The sequence below is a fragment of the Eptatretus burgeri genome, chromosome 3 (assembly GCF_056783735.1).
Source record: "Eptatretus burgeri isolate ZD-2024b chromosome 3, Ebu_testis_v1, whole genome shotgun sequence".
NCBI lineage: Eukaryota > Metazoa > Chordata > Myxini > Myxiniformes > Myxinidae > Eptatretus > Eptatretus burgeri.
This window is the reverse complement of record NC_140963.1, coordinates 69131620-69140671: the sequence shown is the minus strand read 5'-3', so window position 1 is coordinate 69140671 and position 9052 is coordinate 69131620.

Here is a 9052-nt window from a genome sequence, read left to right as displayed (position 1 = left end):
TAATTTGAGCATTTTTTTGCACGAATGTGAAGCTGGAACCCTCACTATTTCAATGAAATCACATGTTTTCGCTTCAGAATAGTGATGTGGAACAAAAAGTTGAGTCAGACAATGCTTTTGTTTGGTTTAAAAAGCTTGTTTTAGAGAAATTTGAGAATTTTTGGCGCGAATTTGAAGCTGAAATCCTCACTATTTCAATGAAATCACATGTTTTTGCTTCAGAATAGTGATGCAGAACAAAAAGTTGTCAGACAATGCATTTGTTTTGTTTAAAAAGCTTGTTTACGGGTAATTTGAGCATTTGTTGGCACGAATTTTAAGCTAAAATACTCACGACTTCAATGAAATCACAGGTTTTCGCTTCAGAATCGTGTTGCAGAACAAAAATTGTCAGACAATGCTTTTGGTTGGTTTAAAAAGCTTGTTTTCGCGTAATTTGAGCATTTTTTGCACGAATTTGAAGCTAAAATACTCACCATCTTATATATTATTTCCGAGTTTGTGGTTTCGTGTCGCGCTGTCTTCGACTTTGTTCTGCGCTCGAGTAACGTGATATTCGGCTTACATTATCTCTAACACCAGATGAGGTGCATGGGACAAAAAAAGTAAATAATATGTATGGTTCTGAAACAGTAAAATCGTATTCCACTTACTGCATTAAAGTAAAATTACTACTGATCCTCTGCATCAGTTCCTTTCTCAAACACACCCACCACATGTCGTGCAGAGCGCAGGTTATGCAAGTTTCAATGAAATCACACGTTTTTGCTTCAGAATAGTGATGCAGAACAAAAAGTTGTCAGACAATGGTTTTGTTTGGTTTAAAAAGCTTGTTTTGGGGTAATTTGAGCATTTTTTGCGAGAATTTGAAGCGAGAATACTCACTATTTCAATCAAATCACACGTTTTCGCTTCAGAATAGTGATGCAGAACAAAAAGTTGTCAGATAATGCATTTGTTTGGTTTAAAAAGCTTGTTTACGGGTAATTTGAGCATTTGTTGGCACGAATTTTAAGCTAAAATACTCACGACTTCAATGAAATCACAGGTTTTCGCTTCAGAATCGTGTTGCAGAACAAAAATTGTCAGACAATGCTTTTGGTTGGTTTAAAAAGCTTGTTTTCGCGTAATTTGAGCATTTTTTGCACGAATTTGAAGCTAAAATACTCACCATCTTATATATTATTTCCGAGTTTGTGGTTTCGTGTCGCGCTGTCTTCGACTTTGTTCTGCGCTCGAGTAACGTGATATTCGGCTTACATTATCTCTAACACCAGATGAGGTGCATGGGACAAAAAAAGTAAATAATATGTATGGTTCTGAAACAGTAAAATCGTATTCCACTTACTGCATTAAAGTAAAATTACTACTGATCCTCTGCATCAGTTCCTTTCTCAAACACACCCACCACATGTCGTGCAGAGCGCAGGTTATGCAAGTTTCAATGAAATCACACGTTTTTGCTTCAGAATAGTGATGCAGAACAAAAAGTTGTCAGACAATGGTTTTGTTTGGTTTAAAAAGCTTGTTTTGGGGTAATTTGAGCATTTTTTGCGAGAATTTGAAGCGAGAATACTCACTATTTCAATCAAATCACACGTTTTCGCTTCAGAATAGTGATGCAGAACAAAAAGTTGTCAGATAATGCATTTGTTTGGTTTAAAAAGCTTGTTTACGGGTAATTTGAGCATTTGTTGGCACGAATTTTAAGCTAAAATACTCACGACTTCAATGAAATCACAGGTTTTCGCTTCAGAATCGTGTTGCAGAACAAAAATTGTCAGACAATGCTTTTGGTTGGTTTAAAAAGCTTGTTTTCGCGTAATTTGAGCATTTTTTGCACGAATTTGAAGCTAAAATACTCACCATCTTATATATTATTTCCGAGTTTGTGGTTTCGTGTCGCGCTGTCTTCGACTTTGTTCTGCGCTCGAGTAACGTGATATTCGGCTTACATTATCTCTAACACCAGATGAGGTGCATGGGACAAAAAAAGTAAATAATATGTATGGTTCTGAAACAGTAAAATCGTATTCCACTTACTGCATTAAAGTAAAATTACAATGGATACTCTGCATCAGTTCCTTTCTCAAACACACCCACCACATGTCGTGCAGAGCGCAGGTTATGCAAGTTTCAATGAAATCACACGTTTTTGCTTCAGAATAGTGATGCAGAACAAAAAGTTGTCAGACAATGGTTTTGTTTGGTTTAAAAAGCTTGTTTTGGGGTAATTTGAGCATTTTTTGCGAGAATTTGAAGCGAGAATACTCACTATTTCAATCAAATCACACGTTTTCGCTTCAGAATAGTGATGCAGAACAAAAAGTTGTCAGATAATGCATTTGTTTGGTTTAAAAAGCTTGTTTACGGGTAATTTGAGCATTTGTTGGCACGAATTTGAAGCTAAAATACTCACTATTTAAATGAAATCACAGGTTTTCACTTCAGAATGGTGATGCAGAACAAAAAGTTGTCAGACAATGCTTTTGTTTGGTTGAAAAAGCTTGTTTTAGGGAAATTTGAGAATTTTTTTGTGGAATTTGAAGCTAAAATACTCATTATTTCAATGAAATCACATGTTTTTGCTTCAGAATAGTGTTGCAGAACAAAAAGTTGTCAGACAATGCTTTTGTTTGGTTTAAAAAGCTTGTTTTTGGTGTAATCTGAGCATTTATTGCACGAATTTGAAGCTAAAATACTCATCTATCTTGTATATTATTTCCGAGTTTGTGGTTTCGTGTCGCGCTTTCTTCGACTTTGTTCTGTGCTCGAGTCACGTGATATTCGGCTTACATAATCTCAAACACCATATGATGTGCATGGTACAAAAAAAGTAAATAATATGGTTCTGAAACGGTGAAATCGTATTCCACTTACTGCATTCAAGTAAAATTACTCATGATCCTTTCTGTGAAAAGTCCTTTCTGTGAAATGCAGCGTTTTGCAAATTTGAAGCTAAAATACTCACTATTTCAATAAAATCACACATTTTCGCTTCAGAATAGTGATGCACAACGATAAGTTGAGTCGGACAATGATTTTTGTTTGGGGAAAAAGCTTGTTTTCGGCAAATTTGAGACATTTTTTCATTTACAAGTCCTTTCTGTGAAATCAGCGTTTTGCGACTTTATAGTGAAAATACTCACTATTTCAATAAAATCACGCGTTTTCGCTTCAGAAAAGTGATGCGGAAGGAAAAGTTGAGTCGGACAATGCTTTTGTTTGGTGAAAAATCTTGTTTTAGGCCAATTTGAGACATTTTGGCCTTTACAACACCTTTGTGTGAAATGCAGCGTTTTGCAACTTTGAAGCAAAAATACTCACAGATTTCAATGAAATCACACGTTTTCGCTCAAGAATAGTGATGCAGAACAAAAAGTATGTCAGCAATGCTTTTGTTTGGTTTAAAAAGCTTGTTTTAGGGTAATTTGAGCATTTGTTTGCGCTAATTTGAAGCAAAAACTCACTATTTCAATGAAATCACACGTTTTCGCTTCAGAATAGTGATGCAGAACAAAAAGTTGAGTCAGACAATGCTTTTGTATGGCTTCAAAAGCTTGTTGAAGGGTAATTTGAGCATTTTTTTTGCGCGAATTTGAAGCGAAAATACTCACGATTTCAATGAAATCACACGTTTTCGCTTCAGAATGGTGATGCAGAATAAAGTGTTGAGTCAGACCATACTTTTGTTTGGTTTAAAAAGCTTGTTTGAGGGTAATTTGAGCATTTTTTTGCGCGAATTTGAAGCTGAAATACTCACTATTTCAATGAAATCACACGTTTTCGCTTGAGAATAGTGATGCAGAACAAAAAGTTGAATCAGACAATCCTTTTGTTTGGTTTAAAAAGCTTGTTTTAGGGTAATTTGAGCATTTTTTGCACAAATTTGAAGCTAAAATACTATTTCAATGAAATCACAGGTTTTTGCTTCAGAATAGTGATGCAGAACAAAAAGTTAAGTCAGACAATGCTTTTGTTTGGTTTTAGAAGCTCGTTTTAGGGTAATTTGAGCATTTGTTGGCGCAAATTTGAAGCTGAAATACTAACTATTTCAATGAAATCACATGTTTTCGCTTGAGAATAGTGATGCAGAACAAAAAGTTGAGTCAGACAATCCTTTTGTTTGGTTTAAAAAGCTTGTTTTAGAGTAATTTGATTATTTGTTGGCACAAATTTGAGGCTAAAATTCTCACTATTTCAATGAAATCACACGTTTTCGCTTCACAATGTTGATGCAGAACAAAAAATTGAGTCAGACACGCTTTTGTTTGGTTTAAAAAGCTTGTTTTAGAGGAATTTGAGCATTTTTGTGCGAATTTGAAGCGACAATACTCATTATTTCAATAAAATCACACATTTTCACTTCAGAATCGTGATGCAGAACAAAAAGTTGTCAGGCAATGCATTTGTATGGTTGAAAAAGCTTGTTTACGGGTAATTTGAGCATTTGTTTGTGCGAATTTGAAGCTAAAATACTCACTGTTTCAATGAAATCACACGTTTTCGCTTCAGAATAGTGATGCAGAACGAAGGGTTGAGTCAGACCATACTTTTGTTTGGTTTAAAAAGCTTGTTTTACGGTAATTTGAGCATTTTTTTGCGCGAATTTGAAGATAAAATACTCACGATTTCATTGAAATCACACGTGTTCGCTTCAGAATAGTGATGCAGAACAAAAAGTTGAGTCAGACAATGCTTTTGTTTGGTTTAAAAGCTTGTTTTAGGGTAACTTGAGCATTTTTTGCGCAAATTTGAAGCGAAAATACTCACGATCTTATGTATTATTTCCGAGTTTGTGGTTTCGTGTCGCGCTATCTTCGAATTTGTTCTGCGCTCGAGTGACGTGATATTCGGCTTTCATTACCTCAAAGACCACTTGAGGTGCAAGTTACAAAAAAGTAAATACAATGGTTCTGAAACAGTGAAATTGTATTCCACTTACTGCATTAAAGTAAAATTACAACGGATACTCTGCATCAGTTCCTTTCTCAAACACACCCACCACAACATGTCGCGCAGAGCACGGTTATGCAAGTTTCAATGAAATCACACGTTTTCGCTTCAGAATAGTAATGCAGAACAAAAAGTTGAGTGAGGCAATGCTTTTGTTTGGTTTAAAAAGCTTGTTTTAGGGTAATTTGAGCATTTTTTTGCACGAATGTGAAGCTGGAACCCTCACTATTTCAATGAAATCACATGTTTTCGCTTCAGAATAGTGATGTGGAACAAAAAGTTGAGTCAGGCAATGCTTTTGTTTGGTTTAAAAAGCTTGTTTTAGGGAAATTTGAGAATTTTTTTTGCACGAATTTGAAGCTAAAATCCTCACTATTTCAATGAAATCACATGTTTTTGCTTCAGAATAGTGATGCAGAACAAAAAGTTGTCAGACAATGCATTTGTTTTGTTTAAAAAGCTTGTTTATGGGTAATTTGAGCATTTGTTGGCGCGAATTTTAAGCTAAAATACTCACGACTTCAATGAAATCACAGGTTTTCACTTCAGAATGGTGATGCAGAACAAAAAGTTGAGTCAGACAATGCTTTTGTTTGGTTGAAAAAGCTTGTTTTAGGGAAACTTGAGAATTTCTTTGTGGAATTTGAAGCTAAAATACTCATTATTTCAATGAAATCACATGTTTTTGCTTCAGAATAGTGTTGCAGAACAAAAAGTTGTCAGACAATGCTTTTGTTTAGTTTAAAAAGCTTGTTTTTGGGTAATCTGAGCATTTATTGCACGAATTTGAAGCTAAAATACTCATCTATCTTATATATTATTTCCGAGTTTGTGGTTTCGTGTCGCGCTTTCTTCGACTTTGTTCTGTGCTCGAGTCACGTGATATTCGGCTTACATAATCTCAAACACCATATGATGTGCATGGTACAAAAAAAGTAAATAATATGGTTCTGAAACAGTGAAATCGTATTCCACTTACTGCATTCAAGTAAAATTACTAATGATCCTCTGCATCAGTTCCTTTCTCAAACACACCCACCACAACATGTCGCGCAGAGCGAAGGTTATGCAAGTTTCAATGAAATCACACGTTTTCGCTTCAGAATAGTGATGCAGAACAAAAAGTTGAGTCAGACAATGCTTTTGTTTGGTTTTAAAAGCTTGTTTTAGGGTAATTTGAGCATTTGTTGGCGCAAATTTGAAGCTAAAATACTCATTATTTCAATGAAATCACACGTTTTCGCTTGAGAATAGTGATGCAGAAAAAAAGTTGAGTCAGACAATCCTTTTCTTTGGTCTAAAAAGCTTGTTTTAGGGTAATTTGATCATTTGTTGGCACAAATTTGAGGCTAAAATACTCACTATTTCAATGAAATCACACGTTTTCGCTTCACAATATTGATGCAGAACAAAAAGTTGAGTCAGACAATGCTTTTGTTTGGTTTAAAAAGCTTGTTTTTCGGGTAATTTGAGCATTTTTTTGCACGAATTTGAAGCTAAAATACTCACTATTTCAATAAAATCACACGTTTTCACTTCAGAATAGAGATGCAGAACAAAAAGTTGTCAGACTATGCATTTGTTTCGTTGAAAAAGCTTGTTTACGGGTAATTTGAGCATTTGTTTGCGCGAATTTGAAGCTAAAATACTCACGATTTCAATGAAATCACACGTTTTTGCTTCAGAATAGTGATGCAGAAAAAAAGGTTGTCAGACAATCCTTTTGTTTGGTTTAAAAGCTTGTTTTGGGGTAATTTGAGCATTTTTTGAGCGAATTTGAAGCGAAAACACTCACTATCTTATATATTATTTCCGAGTTTGTGGTTTCGTGTCGCGCTATCATCGACTTTGTTCTGCGCTTGAGTAACGTGATATTCGGCTTTCATGACCTCAAAGACCACTTGAGGTGCAAGGTACAAAAAAGTAAATAAAATGGTTCTGAAACAGTGAAATCGTATTCCACTTACTGCATTAAAGTAAAATTACATCTGATAATCTGCATCAGTTCCTTTCTCAAACACACCCACCACAACATGTCGCGCAGAGCGTGGTTATGCAAGTTTCAATGAAATCACACGTTTTCATTCAGAATAGTGATGCAGAACAAAAAGTTGAGTGAGGCAATGCTTTTGTTTGGTTTAAAAAGCTTGTTTTAGGGTAATTTGAGCATTTTTTTGCACGAATTTGAAGCTGGAATCCTCACTATTTCAATGAAATCACACGTTTTCGCTTCAGAATAGTGATGTGGAACAAAAAGTTGAGTCAGACAATGCTTTTGTTTGGTTTAAAAAGCTTGTTTTGGGGTAATTTGAGAATTTTTTTGCGCGAATTTGAAGCTAAAATCCTCATTATTTCAATGAAATCACAGGTTTTCACTTCAAAATGGTGATGCAGAACAAAAAGTTGAGTCAGACAATGCTTTTGTTTGGTTGAAAAAGCTTGTTTACGGGTAATTTGAGCATTTGTTGGTGCGAATTTTAAGCTAAAATACTCACGACTTCAATGAAATCACAGGTTTTCACTTCAGAATGGTGATGCAAAAGAAAAACTTGTCAGACAATGCTTTTGTTTGGTTGAAAAAGCTTGTTTTAGGGAAATTTGAGAATTTTTTTGTGGAATTTGAAGCTAAAATACTCACTATTTCAATAAAATCACACGTTTTCGCTTCAGAATCGTGATGCAGAACAAAAAGTTGTCAGACAATCCATTTGTTTGGTTTAAAAAGCTTGTTTACGGGTAATTTGAGCATTTGTTGGTGCGTATTTGAAACTAAAATACTCACTATTTCAATGAAATCACAGGTTTTCACTTCAGAATGGTGATCTTCTTCTTCTTCTTTCGGCTGCTCCCGTTAGGGGTCGCCACAGCGGATAATCCGTATGATCCGCATCGTGATTTGGCACATGTTTTACGCCGGATGCCCTTCCTGACGCAACCCTGGTCGCCTCTTACGACACAGGGATAAGGTACACGTATTTTAACCGGGGTATACACCGGCCCAGTATACTGGTACTCATTTCGCCGACCTCGGAAGGATGACAGGCTGAGTCATCCCCCTGGTGTATTAATTCAGTGGCCCAACGGGGCTTGAACTCAGGACCTCTTGGATCCCAAGCCGCTGCCCTAACCACTGCGCCAACACCAGGCTTCATTTCAGATTGGTGATGAAGAACAAAAAGTTGTCAGAAAATGTTTTGGTTTGGTTGAAAAGCTTGTTTTTGGGAAATTTGAGAATTTCTTTTGTGGAATTTGAAGCTAAAATACTCACTATTTCAATGAAATCACATGTTTTCCCTTCATAATAGTGTTGCATAACAAAAAGTTGTCAGACAATGCTTTTGTTTGGTTTAAAAAGCTTGTTTTAGGGTAATTTGAGCATTTTGTGCACGAATTTGAAGCTAAAATACTCACTATCTTATATATTATTTCCGAGTTTGTGGTTTCGTGTCGAGCTGTCTTCAACTTTGTTCTGCGCTCGAGTAACGTGATATTCGGCTTACATTATCTCAAATACCACATGAGGTGCATGGAACAAAAAAAGTAAATAATATGGTTCTGAAACAGTGAAATCGTATTCTACCAACTGCATTAAAGTAAAATTTCCACTGATCCTCTGCATCAGTTCCTTTCTCAAACACACCCACCAGAACATGTCGCGCAGAGCGCAGGTTATGCGAGTTTCAATGAAATCACACGTTTTTGCTTCAGAATATTGATGCAGAACAAAAAGTTGTCAGACAATCCATTTGTTTGGTTTAAAAAGCTTGTTTACGGGTAATTTGAGCATTTGTTGGCGCGAATTTGAAGCTAAAATACTCACTATTTCAATAAAATCACATGTTTTTGCTTCAGAATAGTGTTGCAGAAGAAAAAGTTGTCAGACAATGCTTTTGTTTGGTTTAATAATCGTGTTGTCGGGTAATTTGAGCATTTTTGCGCAAATTTGAAGCGAAAATAATATTTCAATGAAATCACACGTTTTCTCTTCAGAATAGTGATGCAGAACAAAAAGTTGTCAGACAATGCTTTTTTTTAGGTTTAAAAAGCTTGTTTTGGGGTAATTTGCGCATTTTTTGTGAGAATTTGAAGCTTGAAT